This window comes from Sciurus vulgaris (genome assembly GCF_902686455.1).
Source record: "Sciurus vulgaris genome assembly, chromosome: 6".
Taxonomy (NCBI): domain Eukaryota; kingdom Metazoa; phylum Chordata; class Mammalia; order Rodentia; family Sciuridae; genus Sciurus; species Sciurus vulgaris.
Window position 1 is genome coordinate 121599870 of NC_136466.1, and position 22983 is coordinate 121622852.

Sequence of the window (22983 nt, forward strand, 5' to 3'; positions counted from 1 at the left end):
TGGCAAGACCTTTATTCAGTGGTGGAGTCATGCATCTGGTGGACACATTTTCCTGATGAAAAATGAGCCACTGGCCAAAGGAGCAATCTGTGCTTATATATGTTACACTGAGAAGTGACTTGATTATTGACAGAGCTTGTCAGTTTGGGCACTCAGGAAACAAGTTTGTGAGATTTTGAAATTTGTTTTTACTAGAATGGAAGGTCTGGGGTCAGTGTTCAGTCCTTAACTCTTTGCCTTCAGTATCCCATTGTATTGTCACTGGGAAAGGATTTATCTGGGGGAAGAATCAATGCTTTGACTTCCTCCCAGAGACCGCCATTTTAGGCTTGATGGATATCTCCTTCCCAGGGATTGTCCTGTCACTGGGAAAGGGTGTACTGGGAAAGGATCAGTGTTATAATTATGCTGACTTCTTCCTCACTCCCTCTTCCCAGGCCACACTATTTTGGGGTTTGTCATTTTCCATATCTTACAGGAATATTACTCAACCATAAAGAAGAATGAAATTATGGCATTTGCTGGCAAATGGATGGAACAGGAGAATATCATGCTAAGCAAAATAAACCAATCCCAAAGAACAAAAGGCCAAATGTTTTCTCTGATATGCGGATGCTAATTCACAACAAGGGGCGGGGGTACTAGGGAAGAATAGAGGAACTTTGGATTAGACAGAGGAAAGTGAAGGGAGGGGAGGGCTATGGGAGTAGGCAGGATAGTAGAACGAATTGGGCATTATTATCCTATGTGCATATATGATTATAAAACCGGTGTAACTCTACATCATGTACGACCAGAAGAATGAGAAGTTATACTCCATTTTGTATGAAGTGTCAAAATGCATTCTACTGTCATGTAGAACTAATTAGAACAGATTAAAAAAAATATTGGGTTAAAAAAATAAAAACTCCAGGAGGAAGCAGAAATAAATGAAAAGAAAGGGCCACTGGGATGCAGAACCTCCCTGACAAGTCCATTCTGATGTGTCAGTACCTACACCAAGTCAACTGCTATATCTCTGGGGTCCTGCCCCAAATTCAGCTGTGATCAAGGTTTGGTTGGTGTAGGAGTCACCATGTTGGAAAGAAAATAGGTTCCTGCAAGCGTAAGTGAAAGGCAGATACATTTCTGGTGCATAGAGAAAGGGTAGGTCTTACCCAGCAGACTATCAGGAAGGACTATGCATCCAAAGGGCAACCTGCAGGGGAATCCCCGAGAAAAAGGAAAAGATGAGGAAAGGAATACCAAGAATTCCTGAGATCAGGCCTCTCCAGTTTCATCTTTCCAATAGGGGATGAAGAAGCCAGACAGGGATTGAAATAGCTTGAAGAGGCACCAGTTGGTGCCCAGTTAATATGTGAAGCTATATTTGTGTCAGAAGGAAAGAAATGGTGGCTAAGGGACAGGTCCTTAAAAGATTCAGAATCATACATCATTGTAATTATGTCATTGCATAAGTAATCCCAGAACTCGTATAGAAAGATCCAGAGGCTGAGGCAGGGGAATCACAAGTCCAAGGCCAGTCTCAGCAGTTTAGCGAGACCCTAAGCAACCCAGTGAAACTCTGTCTCTAAATAAAATACAAAAAAGGGCTGAGGATGTGGCTCAGTGGTTAAGTGCCCCCTGGGTTCAATCCCCAATAAAAAACAAAACAAAATGAAACAAAAAAAACAAAGGATTTCATATTTGGCATTCTCCTTTCAGGTGACTGGGGGAGATTGTAGATAGGGGGGCACTGCTTTTTTGTGGCCAATTACAATTTCATTTCTATGCTTTAGGTTAAAATATCATACAACTAGAAGAATACTAGATCCCTGGCAAAAACATCAAAGGTTAAACACACCAGTGGCTTGAAGTGTTTGCTCATCCACTTTTTTTCTCAGATCACATTAGCTAGGAGATTGTTAAGGTGCTGGGATGTGGGAAATGGGGATGTCAGGTGACAGCTGACAGTGAGTGCTGCTTAGGCATGGACATCAGATGAAGCCACTCCAACAAGTTCTGCTCTTAACTCAAGTGACTTCAGTGTTAGGTAGCTGGAGACAAAGAATTGTCACATTTCAGATGTCTGTTCTTTAATTTGTTTCTTTCCTGCCCCTGACAAAACTGTAGCCCTCCCTAAAAAGCAGTGGCATTACCTTTTGGCAAAGGTAACTGACCCTTGATGAATGGCATCAGCATCTCCTGGGAATTTATTAGAAACACAAATCATCTCAGATCTGTCTCAGATCTACTGAGTCTGAAATTTTGCAATCTTTGTTTTAGCATACCATCCAGGGCATTCTGATGAATTCAAGTTTGAGGAAAACTGGCTCAGGGGATTGTTTCACCTGTGGCTCTGATACTTCCTTGACTTTGGTCTTGCTGCCTTATAAGTTGCCTACCATTTCCTTGGTCTCTAATCCCTTAGGACTGATGCCACCTTTGGATGGTCAACCTGCCTTTCTCCTTGGACTTCTGTAAGGACTATGGGATGGATATTTTCAGATTCACCAGTGAAAACACATAGGAACATCTCTCTTGAATACCTGAACTAGGTGCCAACTTGACCATCAGAACCTAGGTCTTCCCCCATTTCAGCAAGACCACTACCCACAACTTTAAGACCAAACAAACTAGCATTGCTAATGGTAATAGCAGGTCAGTTCATGACAGTGATGATGTAGCATGGAATCAGACACACTAGTCTTATCCTCAATTATCCTTTACTAAGTTATATGAATTTGAGAAGGAAGCAACATGGCTTATATTTACCTCTAGGTATTATTGTAGAGAGTAAATAAAATAATCTTTCAGAACCATGACACACCTGTGCCTTGTAAAGGGGGAGAAAAGCGAATTGAGATATTGCCCCCTCGAACCTCAGTGATCCCTCTTAGCATGCCTTGGCCTCTGAACCAATTACCTCTAGCCAGATAGCCTTGTCCATTTATACGTTTATACGTTCTGTGAGAACGTTACCAATTTCTATGTGAGCCATGATGTGAAAATGATGAGAACCACAATTTCATGCGAGGATCTGTACAACTGTGGCACCTAATTGGGCCTCAGTAAATAGTGGTTGCTATTGTATTTGGCTATAAATTTGGGCCATTATGAAAAGGAATAGCAAGTGGTATGACAGTTGCTCTAAAGACCTTAGGAGCCCTCAAGGAATACCCCAAACCTCGCATTAATTCTCGTAGAGAAAAGAAGGAATCCAGAGGGGCCTATGACCTCAGCTATTCTTCAAACTTGGGGTCAGCATCAGATGCTACATTCACTACCATGCTGTCAGGCGCCCACAACTCTGGTTCCCTTTCCTTTGGCTTGTTGGTTCCTTAGAAAGCAAGAGTTGCCAAGAAAAAAGCAGGTCTCTTCCTCCTTTGCAATGCTATATCATTTCCAAGTGAGCATCCTGGCCTGCCTAAGTTTCTATAGCATTGCTTGTAGATATTGAACCTCTTGTGGTCTTAGACAGCTCTGTCCAGTAGAAATATATATGTGTGCATGTATGTGTATGTATATAGACAGAGCTATAGTTTGAATCTTGAATGTTCTTCAAAGATCCATGTATTGAAGACATGGTCCCCACCCCCTGGTGCTAATGGGGGGAGGTGAAACCTTTAGGAGGCGGGGCCTAGTGAAAGATGTTAGGTCATTGGGGACAAACCCTTTGAGGTGATATTGGGAACCTGGCCTCTTCCTTTCTTTCTCTTTGGTTCCTGGCTGTCAAGAGGTGAACAGGCCTCCTTCGTTACATGCTCCCACCATGATGTACTGTGCTACCACAGCCCCAAAGCAATCAGATCAAGTAGCAGTGGACTGAAACCTCTGAGATTATGAGCCAAAATAAACCTTTCCTCCTCTTTAGTTGATTGACTAATGCACACACACACACACACATACACAACACACAGATTCCTTTTAAGTTTTAGAACTTTTCAATCCTAAACCACCAACTTAGTAGGATTTCTGAAGTAAAAGCAAGATATATAATCAGGAGGAAGACCAGCATTTACTTTAGAAATTGATTCCTTTAGCATGAGATATGCAAATCTCCTTTCAAGTAATGACTGGGAGAGCACATATTTTATGATGCTAATTTTTTATTTACATTCACAACTAAAATAAGTAGGATCTTTGATTAATGCCAAAGGGGGAAAGCATTAGAAGGTGCCTGGGGATTAGGAGATGAGAAGTAAATGATGCTAGGAAGTGGGTAGTTTGGTCTCATTTTATAGATGAAAAAACAGAGCTGGTGTTTTAAGTAACTGGTTTAAGGTCAGGCAGTTAATAAAGAACAAAGCTGGGATTTAAACCCATGCTGTCTAAGCTGATGTGTGTATTTAGTGTCTTGTCTGTGTCTTTTGCCCAGAGTCCAAAGGCAGATGATGTGGACAGGCCACTTTGAGGGATCAAAGGGGGTCAGGTGCTCAAGTTAGAGGGAATAACTTTTTAAAGATGTAGGTAACATGCAGGCAGCACATGTAGGGAACAGAACATAAGTCGTATCCCTGGGGTGGATGGTCTAGGCCAGGACATATAGGAATAGAGGGAATTAGGGAGGGATGCATATTTCAGAGAAGCTATTGAAGCCCATAATTAGGGTTTTATTAAATTGTAAAGGGATTTAAAAACAATACAGTATCTCCTAAATACATTTACATTTCAGGCTATGGCTGCAACCATTTTTAAATTCTTATGTTAGATTATTAAATAAATGGAAGATATAAATATTGACACTATTTCATTTTTCTCTCATATACGTGATGGTATAAATTAGATATGAAAGATCACTTACCTAGGTGAGAAAAGGGAGATGGGATATATTCCATGTGTTTTGGTTATTATTATTCTCTCAATGTATCTAGGTTAAGTAGGTGAACAGTAAAGCTATACAAAGCAATGTGATTCAATAAAAACCAACACATATGGAATATATAGAGAAATATCTGTATTAGAGTCCCCATCAAGATCTGCAGCTGAAATGAGAGTCCAAGTGACTTTCTTCAGAGAAGCAGGGCAGGACCTGGCTGCTGGAGTGGAGCAGATGAACTAATGGCCCCCAAGACAGATAATCAATGGATTAATTGTGAGCTCATGGATCCATCCTGACACAACGTGATACTGTGTAGTTTACCCTCATCATACTTAGTCTTGGTGTGAGATTCATACAGCAGAGGCAAGATGCCATTGGGGACCTTCCAAAGGCCATGAATGCAAAATCAGAGCAAAACCTTTGCCACCATTGGCTCACTAAAATGAGCATCATTTCTCCTGATAGCTGAGTTTTCTACTGAGCAGGAGCCACAGCCTCAGCTGGAATTTCCAGCATTGTTTGCCTGCTTCTAACTTAAACTGTAACCCTTTCCCACCTCATCTACCTGCGGGTTGCTGCAGAGGGGAGAACTGGGGCTATCTGCAGACAGTGGTGCAAAAATGCTATTTGGAAAGGAAGTACTGTACCTGGGGGTGAAACAAACAAGAAGCCACAGAAAGTGAGCAAATGAAAGACCTTGAAGTTGACCAGAAATAGTTGGGGGAGCAATCCCAGGTATATACTCTTTCTTAGCTCTGCAGTATAGCTTGTGAGCATCACACTGGTGTTCCCTTGGTGGGGCTCCTCTGACAGAACATTTTGGTGGCTACAAGGTTGTGAAAAGTGTTGTGAAAAGTACAAACTGTGGGAGACACCAGGAATAGTGGGTGCTACTGATGTCCTGCTCAAAATGCCTTGGCATCCCCTGCATTCTTATGTGGCATTTTTTCCTGTAGTTCCTGTTACTCTGCCATACAACATTTGTGGGTTGGGAGCATGTTCTGGCCATGTGGAGCAGGCCAGAAGTTGACAGCCCTAAAATCAACCCTCACCATTGACAGAGGAAAGTTGGTGAATAAGCACCCCAGTTTCTTCATCCTGAGGTGGGACACCTCTGAGGTGGATTCTCTCCCATTTCCCAGAGGCCCCTAGGGGAGCTGATTCCCTGTTAATCTGCCCATGAACTAATACATATGGAGCATCCAGAGAAGCAGCTGTACTAGAATGCTCACCAAGAGCTGCAGCTGAAATGAGAGCTCGACTTTTGTCCCTTCCCTTTCTCACTTTACTTCTTTCCTGTTGCTTCCTGGATCATGACCCTAACAAATCAGGTCCATCTCAGAGTATGATTCTGGGAGAATCCAACCTAAAACAACTAGGTTAAGTGAGAGACAGGAAATACCAAATAATGAAACTTCAACTTGTTAACTCTTAGCATTATAGGATAGGAAATTGCAGAAATTTCCGGCTCAGGAAGGAAAGTGACCCTTCAAATAGCATCTATTTATTTATTTATTTTTTGAGAATTCAACTTTGACTAATACCATGGTCATTGTTTTAGTTATTCTGGCTGGAAATCCAGAATCAGAGTCTCACGTGCAGTCATTCAATTACTAAAAGGAGTGAGGCCATCCTGCTGACAGTCCTGAAGAAACTGACTCTCAGTTCCCGTGACAGGATATGGTTATTTTAATGTCACCTCTGGTTCTCTGAGCAATTCACATTCTTTCACTATCCGTGTTTTTTCTTTCTGTATTTTTTTGGTCAGTTTCTGTGGTTTACAAAGAACTGTAATAGATACACTCTCATCTTTGTACCTCAAGTTCAGTTACCAAGCCCTTTTGATTAAGTCTGTTGTTGCTAGTGCTCGCCAATGTATCTAAGTTAAGTAAGTGGACAGTAAAACGATACACAGCGATGTTGAATGAACAGTGCATATGAAATGTACAGAAAGAATCTATTAGAGTTTGCATCAAGATTTGCAGCTGAACTAAAAGTCCATGTTCAGAGAAGCAGGGCAGGGCCTGGCTGGAAGAGTGGAGAAAATAAACTAATGGTCCCCTGAGGCAGATAATCTTCCAGAGGGTAAAAGAATGTCTGAGGGTCCTTGTCAAGACTTTTGAGCTCTTTGCTGAGTCCCATGATAATCTCTAAGAGAGAGTAGGGCTACAAGGGCTGATGCCATCTTAAAAAAATGTCTATGAACAATTAAAGAATAGCCATCATTGAGTGAGTGCCCACCATGTACCCACTTACTAAGTATACTCACCCAACTTATCTCATTTAACCTTCACTACTTATCTCATTTAACCTTTATGAAATTCTGCAATCAGGGCATTAGTGTTCCCATTTCACAGATGCAGAAATTGAGAATCAGGAACTTGCTCAAGGCTATACATTAATTAGTGGCTGGGCCTCTCACACAGGTTATAAAAATTAATAGTTCTACTAGAGACTAAACTTTACTATAAAATCTACTAGACTAACTTAAAGATAATTTCTCTGTATATAAATCTATTGAGTTAAACAAAATTCTGAAGCAAAAATAAAGTATGATTATTGAAAATTGGAGGGGAGAGTCAATTGTAACATAACAGTATGAGTTATTCTCACTGACCAGCAATTTTCCTCGAGACCAGGCCTTGGTAGGCCATGCCGAACAGTGATAAGTCGTATGGAGGAAAATGAGGGGCGTGGGGAGTGTCTGGGTAGGTGGGATGGTGGTAATTTACACAGGTGGTAATTTACACAGAAAGGCCTCAATATAAGAGTGACATTGGAACAGATCCCTTTATAAAGAGATGAGGAAGGAAGCCATTTGATATCTGGGGAAAAGCATTCCAGTCAGGCCAACCAAAAGAGCAATGGTGCAGGAGAGGACTGGACCAGGTGTGTTTTAGGAATAGCAAAACAGAGTGGCTGGGGTGGAGGCTTTCAAGTGGAGGGGAGCCGGAAGTGAAGTCGGCTTGTGTGTGGCTTTGTGGTTTTCTGAAGAACATACAGTTCTCCCTGGAAAACACAGGACAAGTTTTCTGAACCTTTGGAACTTGTTCCTCCTTCCCCTGGCATGTCGGAATGCCACAAAGTGAGCTGAGGAAACCACCACCCTTGGTCACATTTGATCAAGCAGACTGGTTTTAGGGTTAGAGTTTTAGATTGGGACCCCCGGAAACAGATCCTAATCCAGGGATTTGAGTACGAGTAAGTTATTGGGGAAAAGGCAGCACCACAGGGGAGTGGGGAAGAGAGGTGGGAGGGGAGGCACCCAGGTACTGCCCAGGGCAATGGGAACTTAACGTGGGAGCCATGTAGGATTTTTGCCTCAGGGTTATCTCACGGAGGCTGAGGAAGTTGGGTGTTTATAGATCAACCCCGCTATTCAGGCAAGTGTTGCTGGGGGGCATTGACTTCCCACATTTCCAGCTCCATAGGTCAGGCTGCCAGGAAAACTCTCAGGCAATGCCAGTCAGTCCTGGCAGTTCAAAGTCAGTTGTTCCATGCCCTAAGAGCATGGATTGGGGGAAGGCACCAGCAGAGTTGCCGGCTTCTAACACATGTGAATCTTCTCTCTCTGCCACTTGCTAGTAGAGGACAGGAAGCTCCCCCTTCACTACAAGACAACTGTGGTGGGAATTCTCAGAAGCAGTAAGTGGAAAATGGAGATCATCCACATCTACCTGGTTTTTAGCACAAGGTAACTAAACTGTAAAACACATATCAGTTTCAACCCCCAATTTTAAAAAAGGAATGAAAGGGAATATTTATTGCTAATTGCTGTCGTCAGGGTGAGGATTATTTCTTGGCAAATTGCATGGGAAGCTTTTGCAAAGATGCTCATTAATATCATCTATGATTCATGCAAACAGTCTGGCAGGTGACAACCCTGAGAGTCACACTGTCATGGATATTTACTCCAACGATTGCAGGGGGCAAGAGCATTTCTTCCTACCACGAACCTTTTCTTGCTCACCCCAGCCCAGGATGTTTTCTCTGTAACAAGACGCTCTCTATGGCACAGAAGAAGGATATCCATGAACTACCCCTCCTCCAGCATGTATCATGTGCCAAACATTGTGCCCCAGGGTGGGTTATATAGCCCTTGGGAGAGCGGAAGTAGACTTTGTACAGGGATTGGTCTCCTCTATGCCAATCGGTTAATGGTGTTCTGGTAGCTTGAGATGGTTTTTTATGGCCACTGTGTTAGGAATGATTTTTATACTTTTAAGTAATTGGAAAAAAGATCAAAAGAAGAGTAATAATCTAGAATACCTGAAAATTATGCGATATCCAAAATCCAGTATCATAATGCCCTTTCGTTTACACATTGTCTATGGCTATTTTACTCCACATGGCAAAGTCAAGTAGTTATGGCCACACAGACCACAAAGTCTAAAGTATTTATAAAGGACCCTTTACATAAAAGTTGGCTGGCTCTTGCAATAAATAATGGTTTTGTTGAGGGTCTGTCCCCCACCTGGTTAAATTTCTAGCACTGAGAATAAAACACTAAGCAACCACTTTTATGATAAATCTACTCCTGAGAATTTTTTTGCATGCAACCCAATATGACCATATCTTGTCAATTTTTTTTCTTCGTAGTACTAGATATTGAAACCAGGGACACTCTGCCCCTGAGTTATATCCCCAGCCCATTTTATTTTTTATTTTGAAGCAGGGTCTCACTAAGTTGCTCAGGCAGGCCTTGAACTTGAGCTTCTCCTGTCTCAGCCTCTCCAGTCACTGGGATTGTATGTGCCACCACACCTGACCAGATCTTGGTCCTAGATCAGACCCACATGTAGGGCTTACTTGGAAGATTTTTGTATTTATTCTGATCTGTGTTGTGTTAAGCTAAGAGGCTTCTCCTGACATAAATAGAAGAAGAGGGAAGATAATAGCCAAAATAGACAAGTTACTCAGCTGACCACATTTATAGGACATATTGTGGTCATATCTTCCCATATTCCTGCTTCTTCTAAAGCTATGACGTGGACTATGTGAGATTAGTAGAATTCATCTTTTTACCAGTTTTATAACTCGTCACTCAATATTGTAAGTTTTATAAATGAAATTGAAAACCTGGTGAAGCTTGGCTATCCTAGGATATTGCAGAGCTATATGGGAGGGCATCTTAGTAGCTATGAGTATGTAGGCACCGGACTCAGATTCCTCAATTTAAATTTCAGCCCAGCCATTTGCTAGCTAAACAACAGTGGCCATCTTAATAAATCCTCTGTTATGCTTTGAATTCCCCTCCAAAGCTCATGCTGAAATTTAATTGCCACTGTGATGGTATTGAGTGGTATGTCCTTTAAGAAGCTTTACACTCATGAAATGAGCCATGGACAGAGCAGAGAGGTTGCAGGAGAACTGCCTTTGTTATAAAAGTGAGATGTCTCTCCATTATGTTCTCACGCTCCTTATCCACCTGCTCATGTTCTCTCACCATATAAGTCCTTTTCCATGCTATGATGCTACAGAAAGGCCCTCACCAGATGTGGCCCTTTGATCTTAGACTTAAAATCTCCAGAACTATGAAAGATAAATTTCTTTTCTTTATACATCCAGTCTGTGGCATTCTATTAGAGCAATAGAAAATGGGCTAAGTCATCCCTCTACTCCATACTTTTTCCATTTATAAAGTGAAAACATGAATGGTATTCTCCTTATAGGAATTCCCTGCAGTTTTTGACATGTTCTTCCACAGTAACTTAGCATGGTGCTTGGCCAGTAGAAAGAGTTCAAGGAACATTAGCAATTGTTACTGAGAAGGCAAGCTTGCACATTTGGTTAAATACAACAGTTCATCCTCAAATCACTTATAAATCTGGTATTATAAGATATGTGTAGGTGTCTTAGCAACAAAGACAATGGTAAATTGTGGAGGAGATCAAGCGAAGCATCCTGCATAAGGAATTGTGATGTGTGTGTCAGTGTGTGTAAATGTGTGTGATCAGCAGAGGTATCAATCAGAACACTGAGGAAGAGCCAGCCTCTCTTGAAGCAATATTCATTCTTTACAGCAGGGTAAGCATATCCTTTTCAAAGGCTGAGATAAAGGCATGTATGGAGCCTGTGGCATTTCTAAGCACTTGGCTTCTGCTTTCAGAAGTGCAGACCACATATCTGGAGCTCCAGGTTGAAGCCCAAGCCAGGGGCACCATCATGAGATGCACACATCAACTGTCAGGTGTTTGTGGTAATGTTCACGAGGGGTTTGAGAACAGGAGAGGTGGAAGGAGTTATGGAGAATCCCCGACAGCTGCTAAAACAAATCTAGGCAAAACAGTGTCTACAATGGGTTTAATGAACAACAATTTACTTAAAATGACATCCAATATTTAGGGACACATTTCCTGTTCTACAGATGCTATCAAAGTATAAACATAATGCAAGAATAATACTTAAGGGACTGAAAACATCACACAAATTGCTTGATGAAAAGCGACAAAATAGTCTGTTGTTATTGTCTGCTGCTTGGCAGAGCTCTTCTTTTGTTGAACATTAGAATAACGTGACATCAGGTTGTCACTTAGCAAATGGTCCTCTGCTTTCTAAACCGACCAGCAGATGGTCTAGGTGATAAAGTGCAGCCCCGCATGGCCATGTTTGTGCTAGCTGCCTCTAGCCCACACTGCTGCAATCATTCAGCATCTCTCTGTCAGGCAACCTCACCAAGTTGTCATTCCTCAGTGTCACATACCCAGGGCACATGCATCACAGTCAAGCCGCACAGCTCTGAAGTTAAATTACCCACCTTCTTAATGTCAGCTCTTCAGTGGCTTTCCTTCCCCATTCTTCATCTACCTTCCCAGTCTCTGCTAGGTTGCTTCCTCAATATTTCTGCACTAAATTAAAAGCTCCAGGTGCTGGATTTTTGCAACAAAACTGCCCTCTTTCTCTTTAATCCTAGATGAAATAAATAAAAGATCAAAAGATCAGGCAAAGTTAAAAACCTTCTCGCTGCCCCAACGTCAAGAGAAAAGAATTGTGCACAGACATAAGTTTATAATTGACCAGACATCACAAGATTTTGCTGGTTGTATCGTGTACTTCCCTCCCTATGCAGGATGAAAACATGGGGTTTTACAGATAAGATGCCTACAACTGACTGGGGTGGGAGTAGCCCTGCATCTTCACTTGGTCCCTTCTAAAATGTAGACGATTTTGTGGTATTATATTAAGACTCTCATTTTTGTTAATCTACTAAGTGTCAATTTTTCACATGGTTAATCCGTGTGTTAGCTAATCCTGAACATGAGCTAAACCTTGACCGTACTTCAGAGATACCAGGAAAAGCAATAATCACCTGAGGAAGGTGGAGATATGGTGGCCCCTGAAAGATGAAGCTGCCAAGACCTGTGGGGGTTCTGGTCATGTCCTCACGGAGGCACTGGCAGGAATGTCGAGAAGGTTTTCTGGGTCTCACGTTGTGACTTGAACTGGGTGTTGAAGAATCCAGGCTTACTGTTTTCCTTCTGAAAGTGCTCAAGCCTACAAAAATCCATTCCATGACATGACCCTTGTAGCCACCATTATTGTCATAATGATCAAATGCAGCAGCCACCTGGGCTCCCAAGGCACTTGCTTCAGTTGGAGCTCCATCCATGATCAACTACAGGTGATAACTAACATCGTAATGCCGCTTGTCCTGGTTCACTAGCCCTCCATTTCCCTTGGCAAGGAGCTCAGTGCTGCCTCCAAGTCCAAGAATATGACCAAATGACCAAATCCTATCTTTCCAGGCCCATCTGTTGGGATTACTTCTGAAGCTAATTTCATATCCATCAGCGTCCAATCAGGAGACTGAAAGCATAATGGAATTTGAATAGAAAACGTTCAATATAAAGAATTATCAACATACAACAAGGGGAAAGGGGAGAATAGAAGTTCACTGGATTAGACAAGGGGAATGGAGGGAAGGGAGTGGGGATGAGAACAGGACAGACAGTGGAATGAATTGGACATCACTTTCTATGTTCACATAAGAATACACCACCAGTGAAACTCCACATCATGTTCGTTTATCCTAATTAGAATGGGATTCTAATTAGAACAAATTATGCTTCATTTATGTATAATATATCACAATACACTCTACTATCATATATATATAAAGAACAAATAAAAAGATAAATTTGGGCTTATCAGAAAAAAATAATTATCATCAGGAGATTGGAGTAACATAAGATCAGTTGGTAAGAGGTAAAAAGAATGCCAAAAAAATAGAAGAATAACGTAGACACAGAGCAACCACTGTCCCTAGAGCTGAGCTACAGCTCTCTAGGAAGAACACTCCCTCCCATACAGTTGGAGTCCAGACCTCATTGGTGAGGGGGCAGCTCTGGTTGACTGGATGATGGGAGAGTTCACTGAAGTACTGTAACCCCAAACTCACCGCAGCTCTAGAGGGTTCTGGGGTAAGCCTTCCAGGGGGAGGTGACTAGACCACATTCCTCATTGAGAAATCATGTCTGAAGCACCTGGGAAAGCCCTTATTGGGAAGGCACCATTGTGCCACTGCTGACCCTCCACTTGGAAGCCACCTGAGGTGGATAGTGGAACGGAAACTGCCTGCTATAGGAACAGGATGCTGTTAAAAAAAAAAAAAAAAAAAAAAGCATTTGGCACGTGTCGCCCCAAAGAACACCAGAACCAGAAAGAGAAACTCTGTTCTAATCCATTGTCCCGCCAGAGCCTCTACTGAGAAGGGTAAATTGTGCTGCCTGACATGGGAGAAATATTCACAGCTGGGCATATTTGGCCTCAGCAAAGCAAGGGTATATGTCATGCATATGAGAGAGAGAGGTAGGGGGAATAGTTAGGAAGAAAGTATTTTAACATTAGTATCTATGCATATATTTTTTTCCATTTCCAGAACTTTATTTTTTAAAAATTTAAATTTTTTTTTTTTTTAATTTAAATTTGGTGGGAGGAAAAAGGAAAGAGGTAAAGAAACTGCTTGGTATTTAAAGTATTTAAGGCCTCTAAAAATTCCTAATCTGGTCCTAACAGTTGATTATCATGAGCAATCCAGTCATGAGGACAAAGATGGAGGCCTGTCTCTTGGACTAGGGATCTGGGGTGGGACTTTGGTCTTAGGAGCAAAGCAGGAGCCCAGTCACCAGTGGGGTCCAGGATCAGAGTCTGGGATCAGCAGCAGGATAGACTAAAGTGGCACCAGTTATGTGTGTCCTATCTGACCTTCACAGGTCCACTAATGGCCCTGTTTGTTTTACAGCCTGAGATGTACTGGTCTTTCCTAAGGAACAGTCAGTGGTCTCAGCTGAGAGTGGACGTGCAGAAGCCAGGAACATCCTGGGGAGACCTGGAACACCCTCTGATGGTTCACAGATGAGCAAATGGAGGGTCCAGGAGGGAAACAATTCCCTGCAGCTGTGTAGCCTGAACTCTGCCACTCTAGGAATATGCAGATACAATCTAGGGATGGCTGCCAGGGGCCCCGTGTGCTGCCCTGTCCTGTCCATGTGCTGCATTACCTGGGGACCTTGGAGCTAATTCCAAGCCTGACAGCGTACCCCAGGTTGTATTTACATTGTTTCTGTAAATATATATTATTTACTTTAAAACTATTTTAATAGTAAATAGTTTATAAAATATTTACATACTCTGAATATTACTTCTATATCACTGCATACTGGACTGGGAATCAGAAGACCTGGGTTCTGGTTCTGTCTTTTGACTGTGTAGCTCTGTGATTTTAGGTAAGTACATTCACTTCTCTGATTTTCTCATATGCAAAACAAGGAGGCAGGACCGCAGACCATCGAAGATCTCTTTCAGCCCTAACACTGTATGGTTTGTTTCCTCTAAACAGGTACAAGACAGGCAGCCCTCCACCTGTAGCAACCCAAGAGCCCTGTTAGTGTTTGACTGAGCACATGCCAGCAGGAAGAAGCTTAGCCCAGTGTGGACAGGAGAGAGACCTCTAAACTGCAACCAGAGAAGGAAGGTGGGAATAGAAAGAGTCAAACAGTAGCTAAGTAGCTTCAGAGAAAGGCCTGTCTGTGTGTGAACCCAGTTTTACTGCTCATCGTTTTATGATCTTGGGCAATTTGTTTAATCCCCTGAAGCTTGAAACCTTCTCTGCAAAATGAGACTAATACTAAATATTCTTGGTGGTATCCTGAGGATTCTTTTTGTTAGAAATGTTAAGTGCATTTTGCATTTGATATGGCATCTGATAAAGGTTCATTAAACTTCAATTATTATTTTTATTATTGATTTATCAACAAATCATCCATCAGGAAACTACAAATCTTCTTCCATCTCCTCAAAGATGTCTATCAAATTCTCCCCTACAAAACCTTTCTGGATTCCAACATATTTAACTCTGTGTTCCCTTACTCACTGAGTTGTTGTCATACAAAATAGATCATAATTCTAGAGAAAAGAATAATAGTTTATGGAGTGTGCTATTAGCCCACACCATGTGAATATCATTTTATGATTAGCCAATACATTAACTTTCTATTGCAAATTTTAGGAAGATTTGAACCACATAGTGAATGAGGACTTCTTTTAATGTTAGAGCATCTTGTTTTGGTTTTCCTGGGACAATATTTATGTTGATTATCCTTGAACTATTATTTACAGTGTATCTTTTTACCTCATCAGTGTCCTGATTTAGACAATATTTGCTCTATTTAAGCTAATTAAATGTTAGGTTGATGGTTATCTCTACTTAGATCTCTTTGGGAACACTTTTTCATAAAGAAGCCAAATAACACATGTAATATTCAACTTCGGTCATTTTCCTGGGTGTCTATTTCTTTTCCATGTGAGTGTGGCCTAAAAGGGACTTGAATCTACCAAAGATGATTATGTAGAAGTTTCTACAGAAAGAGATATCTCAAGTATGTCCCGATTCATTGTCATCTCCCTCTCCTCCTCCTCCTCCTCTTCCTCCTTCCCTTCCTTCTCCTCCTCCTCCTCCACATCCTCCTCTTTCTTCTTCTTCTCGTAATGCTGGGGATCAAACCCAGAGCCGTGCCAGGTAAGCATTCCGCTGCTGAACTATTTCCACAATCCCCAAGTCTTAAAGTCAAACTGGGAATGTAAATCGAGGAAAATGACTAGGAAAACTTTTGATAATATTACAAAGATTCTGATTCCTCCTTTCTTTCTTCATTTATTTCCATAGTGCTAAGAAGTGAGGATGTGTTATGAGGAATAAGATAGTCAGAGTCCATTGTTGCGGGGCTCATGTTTTAGGGAAGTCCAAAAAGAAACAAGTTTCATCAAAAACTTTTTCGGTAGGAAGAAATAATTAGAAATCAAGACAAGTTTAATAAAGGAACAACAAAAGAGTCATGATAGAAAGTAATAAAAGTAAGTAAGGAAAATCATCTTCAAAATGGGATTGTTGGGAGAAGTCCTCTTGAGGATATGGCATTTAACTTAAGTGCAAAGGAGAGAAAGTAGGAAAGATGCCAAATCAGGAAGGAGTTGGACACATTTACAGAACTAAGAGAGGACTGGTGTGACTGGAAATCACTAAGTAAGGGGAAAGCCTGGCGTGAGATGAGGTGGAGGGATAGGGACAAGCTCCTGCAGGGCCTAAGAGTCTGTGGCAGATAAACTAGATTTTATTCCATGTGAAATAGAAAGTGTTTTAGTCAGGCTTTTCATCACTGTTACCCAGAAATCTGACAAGAACACCATAGAAGAGGAAAAGTTTGTTTTGGCTCATGGTTTCAGAGGTTCCTTCCATCACTCTGAGCCCAAGGTGAGGCAGAACATCATGGCTGAAGGTATGGAGAAGGAAGGCAACTTAGGACATGACAACAATGAAGGAGAGAGGTGGGGGGCTCTACTCACCAGGAACAAAATATAAAGCCAAAAGGCACACCCCAGTGACCCACCTTCTCTAGCTATACTCCACCTGCCTACAGTTACTGCCCAATCAATCAATGTCAATGGATTAATTCACCAATTAGCTCACATCTCTTGTAATCATTTCACCTCTGAAAATTCTTGCACATGAGCTTACAGAAAGTGATTAAAGAGTTTTAAGCGGGGGGATGACATGATCTGATTTATGTTTGATATTGATCTGATATGTTACAATTTACTTTATTACTACGTGGAGAATGAATTGAATTGGGAGCAAAAATGGAAAGAGAGACGCCAGTTGGGAGGTATAAAGTAGACTCAGGTGAGGGATGATGGTGGTGTGGACTGGCAGGGTGGTGGTGGAGATAAACAGATTTATGATGTATTTTTCAGGTTAACTTGATAGACTTGCTGGTAGGTTTGGCAGGAAAGTGAAGAAGCAAGAATGACCCCATGGTTTTGGCTCCGGATGCTGGGTGGTTCTATAGGGAAGATATGTGAAGGTGGAAAGGCAAGTCTGGGGACCAGAAATCAAGGTTCTGATAATTTTTAAATATGTTAAATCAGAGAAATATTTGAGATATCCAAGTGAAGCTAGTTGGACATGTAAATAAGGATCTCTGATGGTCTGTGGTTGTAAATTTGGCACTCATTAGCATATCCATGGAGTTAGACATTGGGATGAGATCAGCCAAAAAGAGCATATAGATGGTGAAGGAAGGAAGAAGAGAGAGCAAAGAAGGAAGGGAGGAGCAGGAAAGAAGAAAAGAAAGAGGAATGGAAAAAGGAAGGGTGGACAGCAGTGAACTCTGAGGAATATTAACCTGTGAAACTGAAAGGGGAGGTAGAGGCAACAAAAGAAAAAGAGACAAAAGTCATTGAAGTGAAGAAAACAGAGAATCATGTGAGAAAAACCAAAAAAAGAAAATGATCTTGGAAAGAGAAAGTGGTAAATTGGTTGAGCGACCAAATTAAATGAGAACAGAGAAGTGTCCCTTGGATTTGGCCACATGGGTGAGATGGTCAGAGACCTAAAAAAGCACCTGAATCATTGTCTTTAGAATTATGATGTCATATGATGGGATACGTTACTCTGCATAGATTTTCTTGTGATTCACAAAGATTCAGAATTCAAATGAATGACTTATGCTGGCTCATCGCAATGGCCTCAGAAATTTGATGGGAACTTAGCAGCCCAGGGTGGAGGGTTGTTGGGACTCGGAAGGCCTGGAACAGGCAGGGCAGTGGGTGCATTTGTACGTTGTAATTTACATAATGCAGGTTGACAATATAGTGGAATGCCCAGAAATGTCTGTGAACTGATTAAAAAAGAACAGAAAGGAACAAAAAATATACTGCAGTTCAACTCCTTTCCAGGTTATTTCATGAGAGGCATGAAGGAAGCAGACATGTACATGTCCCACAAGGATTTTTCTAAAAAATAATGCAGCAAATGATTTCATCCTCCTTATTAGTCTGTGGAGTGAGTGAGATGTTATGGTATTGCTATCCTAATTTTGAAGACTAAACAAGCTGACCAAGACTACATAGCCACAAGTTCCCCAAGTCAACTTAGTCCCAGGCCTGTAGGTTTCCCATTCCTTCACAGGGAAGGAGTTGCAGTCCACAGCCCTCATGCCACCTTGGCTTCCAGAGTCCTGGCTGGAGCAAAATGATTGTTCTCCTTAGGTTTCTGTTCTCTGTTAGGTTCTTTCCTCTTTTCTATGGGTAACCTTTCATGTTCTCCCCTTTCCCTTTTGGTCATTTCTTATGCAGTGGCTGGAGAACCAATGAGGAACAGGGCCCATTCCTCACCCCTTTCTCCTGACTTTTCATTCTGTGAATAACTCAGTGTTGAAGGGCAAAAGAACACACCCAAGTAAGTGGATGGCTTATGAAGCTGGAGGGAAGGAAGAACTGCACACAGGCAAGGCCATTATGTAAGAGTCCATGAGGGCTGTGCTCATGTGATTCAATTCTCAACAAGACTTGTAATAGCACATTCATATACGAGGCCAAATAAACCCTTTTAAAAAATTCCTTTGAGTGATTAAAATCAGGTGGTCATGTACAGTGTGGCCATTATTCCAAAAGTGAAACCGAAACAGACTGTGGAGCAGGGAGTCCTGAGCCAAGCCAGATGGACAGGGGTCCCCAGCGTCACTGGCAGCATCCCCTTGGGAACTCTGGTGTGAAAGCCACGAGGAGGCAGGCTTTCAGAGGCTCAGAGGACAGAAGTGGCTGAGAGGATTTCTTGAGGCCATCCCTGATGGGTCATTTAAGAATGTGCCTCCCAGAGAAGGACATTCTGCACTTCCCTCATAATTCTGAGTTGCCCAATGACCACAGTAAGAAAGGGATGGCTTTAGCATAGTTGCTCACACTGGTACTTTAATTAAAAGAAAATCCTTCCTTCTATGTTCTGTAGCATTCAAAAGCTTCATTGTAATAAATGTTTGTGGAAATAAAGCCTTCCTTTGATTGCCTTGCAGCACAGCGAGAACTGGCCACATTTCCACCCCAGAGATGCTGGAGAGAGGGACCTTTTCAATGCACTATGCAAATTTATGAAAACAACATGCAAATCAGTGGAGTTCTGGTGATTCACAACAAATGACAGGAAAGGGCGTGACCATTGTGTCTTGTATGGGATTCTTGACCATCCTTAGGGTTGTCTAGCTATGTGTGTGCATGTGTGTGCGCATATGTGTGTCTCGGTGCGTGTGTGTCTCTGTTTGTTTCAGAATGTGTGTTATTGTGGAGAAGATGTAGGGCAGCATGAGACCTGAGCACAACAAGGAAATTGGAACTTCAACTTATTTTGCTATTTCCTATACCCAAGACATCCTTCCCCTGTCAGGGGTGATAATCATTACTTGGAGTAAAATAGGGTTATAGGTACATTGCATCATGCAGAAGGGAGTGTTGTAATACAGAAAAAATGCCCAGGACCAGGAATCAGAGTAGGAGGAGAAGTCCCTTAAATACTGGCCCTGAAAATGAGAGGGAGGGGGGTATGAAAAATGGTGGAATGAGACAGACATCATTATACCCTATGTACATGCATGATTACATGAATGGTATGAATCTACATCACGCACAGCCATAGAAATGAAATGATGTACCCCATTTGTGTACAATGCATCAAAATGCAGTCTGTAAAAAATTAAAAGCTAACTAAAAAAAATTAAAAAGAAAATACTGGCCCTGAGGTCCTGCTGGACCTTGAATAGGAGGAGTCATCTCTGACTCTCTTCTGTTACTTGCAGGTTCAATGGCACGTGCCCCTCTGGAGCTTGCGCGTCCCTTATGCATCACATTCTGGGTACCCAGAGAAAGCCAAGATTTCCAGCAAAGAAGCTTGCCTGCTGCATTGTGAGGAAGTTATGCTTGTCAAGGGAAGAGATGGGTCACATTTCATAGTTTACTAGCTCTACGGGGACATTTAGAGGGCTAGCTCTATAGATGGGGAGCCAGCACTTCCTACTCCAGCACTTGCATCTCTACTAGTAGAAGAGGACCTGGACAGGGGACATTTTCTAATCTTGGGCCAGTCCTGAATGGCTGTATCATTTTGAGCAACTTGGTTTCCTCTCTGGGCCTTTGATGCCTCATTGGTCAGTCAGGATCAGGGAGAGGCTGGACTGGATGAGCATTAAGGGCTCTGGAAGATAAACATCTCTGAGAAAGTTGGCACCATTAAAAAAAGCTCTCCTGTGCCTGGGACTCATAGGAGTTGTGATGGCAAAAGGAGTGTGCATATTGCCAGTTTCATACAGGTTGGGTATTCAGTTTCTGAGTTGAAATAAATTCAATGGTTTAATAATCTTATATTCTCAAATTGCATTCATCTTGCAATATATATATATATGTATATATATATATATTTGCACACAGTTGTAGGGGGTTATACTGTTGGTTTAATTCAGTTTAACTATGCCTTATTGGAGTTACAGCCTTCTGAACTTAGTAGTTGAGTTTATGCAAATTACATGTAAATAAGAATACAAATTGTTTAAAGAACCCACCACCCAAACAGGACTAAACTGTAACCTGAGTTATGGTTATAGTTGGCACCACAGCTCGGTCATATCATAATTATTGATACATATACGACAATTAAATGCTGTACCAGGGTGATACATGAATGAATTCTTATAAGTCCTTTTCATTCAGGACAAATAGGTGTCCTGAAAACCCCTTGTGTGGCAAAGTCTGGGGCCAGCTGCTGCAGAAGCTACATTGAGCACATATTCCCAACTCCTACTCCCAGGCCAGTCTCCCTCTTATCTATTTGTCCCCACCCTCTTCTCCCCTCACAAATAATTAGCTGGCATGCCTGGCAGCCAGACAGGTGCCTACCAGAAGGGGGGCTTGATAAACCTGTGCTTTGCTTTCTTCCAACTTTACAGATAAGCAGCCCAAATATCCCAGGACGCCTCAGGCCCCTTTGTTTTACTGTGTCTGATGCCAAATGTTGTCCCTCCCAGGCTGAGCAGGATTACTGGACCGTTCTGTTCACGGCTTGGAGAAGCAGCCTTGGTTTATTCTCAGCTATAGCTCATGGGCAGGGATGTCACCAAAGCAGAATGTGGCCTGGGATCCCCAGTACTACTCCTTGTTCCTGATTTCTTCTATTGCTCCCACAAACTCAGGTTCAATAGTCCACAGAAGGATTGTCCAATAAAAATGTACTCCAAGCCACGATAGAATTTAAAATTTCCTATTGCCCATAGCAAAAAAGTAAAAAGAAACACTTAGAATCTATTTTAAAACTTTAATGCAAGATATTAAAAATATTTTCATTTCCATTTATAATCAATATAAAATCATTAATGAGATATTCAAGCTAAGCCTTCAAAATCTAGTGCATTCTTTTCTTTTTCTTTCTTTTTCTTTTTTTTGCAGTGCTGGGGATTGAACCCAGAGCCTTGTGTTTGCAAGGCAAGCACTCTACCAACTGAGCTATCTCCCCAACCTTCCCCATTTTTTCTTTTTCTTTTTTTTAATACTCTGCACATTTCATTTGTGACTAGCGACATCTGAAGTGCTCAACAGGTACATGTGGTTCATGGTTGTTGGATTGGCTAGAAAAGGGCTAGAGCCTTGACATTCCTGACCCCTTGCTTAGGACCGCAGGAGGCTGAGATGAGACGTGGGGAGAAGACTGGCTTTCAAATGTGTGCACTGCCTGTTTGTGAGTACGGTTTATTTTTGCAGTAATATGAATAACCATTTCATCCTGTATGCCTACTTATGTAATTAATTAACATTTATATAGCAGTTTATGTTTGCAGAGTGCTTTATTGATGTAGTTGCCAGTATATTTATCTACTTGCATGTTTATACTTCCATGCATGCCTACCTGTGCTAATTACCGCTATAATTATTAAAGTTATTTAAGAACACAACTCATAGTTACCTTCAATAGGACCAACAACTATTTTAATAGCAACAATAAATTCCATCTTCCCTCTCCAAGTTCTGTCTACTTCACTAAGAGATTTTACACCTCCACCCAATATTCTCCAAGTTCTTGCTCTGCCTCAGAGTGAAAAATGCATTTAAAAGCAATGTAGTAATTGTCTTTTCCCCTTTGTCAGCTTAAATTTCATATGGATGAGATAGAAATTTAATGGCACATCTTCCAGCAATGACAGCATTAAAATACACAGCATTCCAACTTGAAAAGGATAATTTCAAATAATGCCCACCACCAACAAGTAATGCTATCTGTAATACCAAATGTCATTTCCTGCTCATCCAAAACTTCTGACAACTGGAGTCCATGAGCAGGAAGGGGATGAGAGTGCAAGTAGGTGGAGATGGGGGCCCTGTGCTCTGGTCACCCAGGTCACATATCCTGCTTGAACTGCACCTGGCTCTCTGAGGATGGAAGCAGTCTGGGCCTGTTGAAGAGGCTGGCAGAGGCAGGAGGCATGGGAAGAGGGAGTTTGAACGAGCAGCTGTGAGGTGCAAGAAACATCGAATTGTGGTGTTGTTGGGAGACTTGAAAGAACATTCCACCTTACCCATTCCCCTCCCCATCTCCTCTCTCCCTCCACCTAAATCAATGAGGGGGTGGCGAATTACAGTGCTCCACTTCATTCCGTGGTTCTGCTGCTCTCTGTGATTGGAAACGCCAGGGTGGGGAATGATGTACATCATGTGACGAAAAGAGTACAAAAATATTCACCATCGCTTAGAAATGCAGCTGCCTCTGCGGCAACACCAGCAGCTCTTGAATAGAACAGAGCAACACCGCCCAAGAGACTTGACACCAACTCCTGCTCCGAAGCAATTTTGTGAGCCCAATATTGGGGATT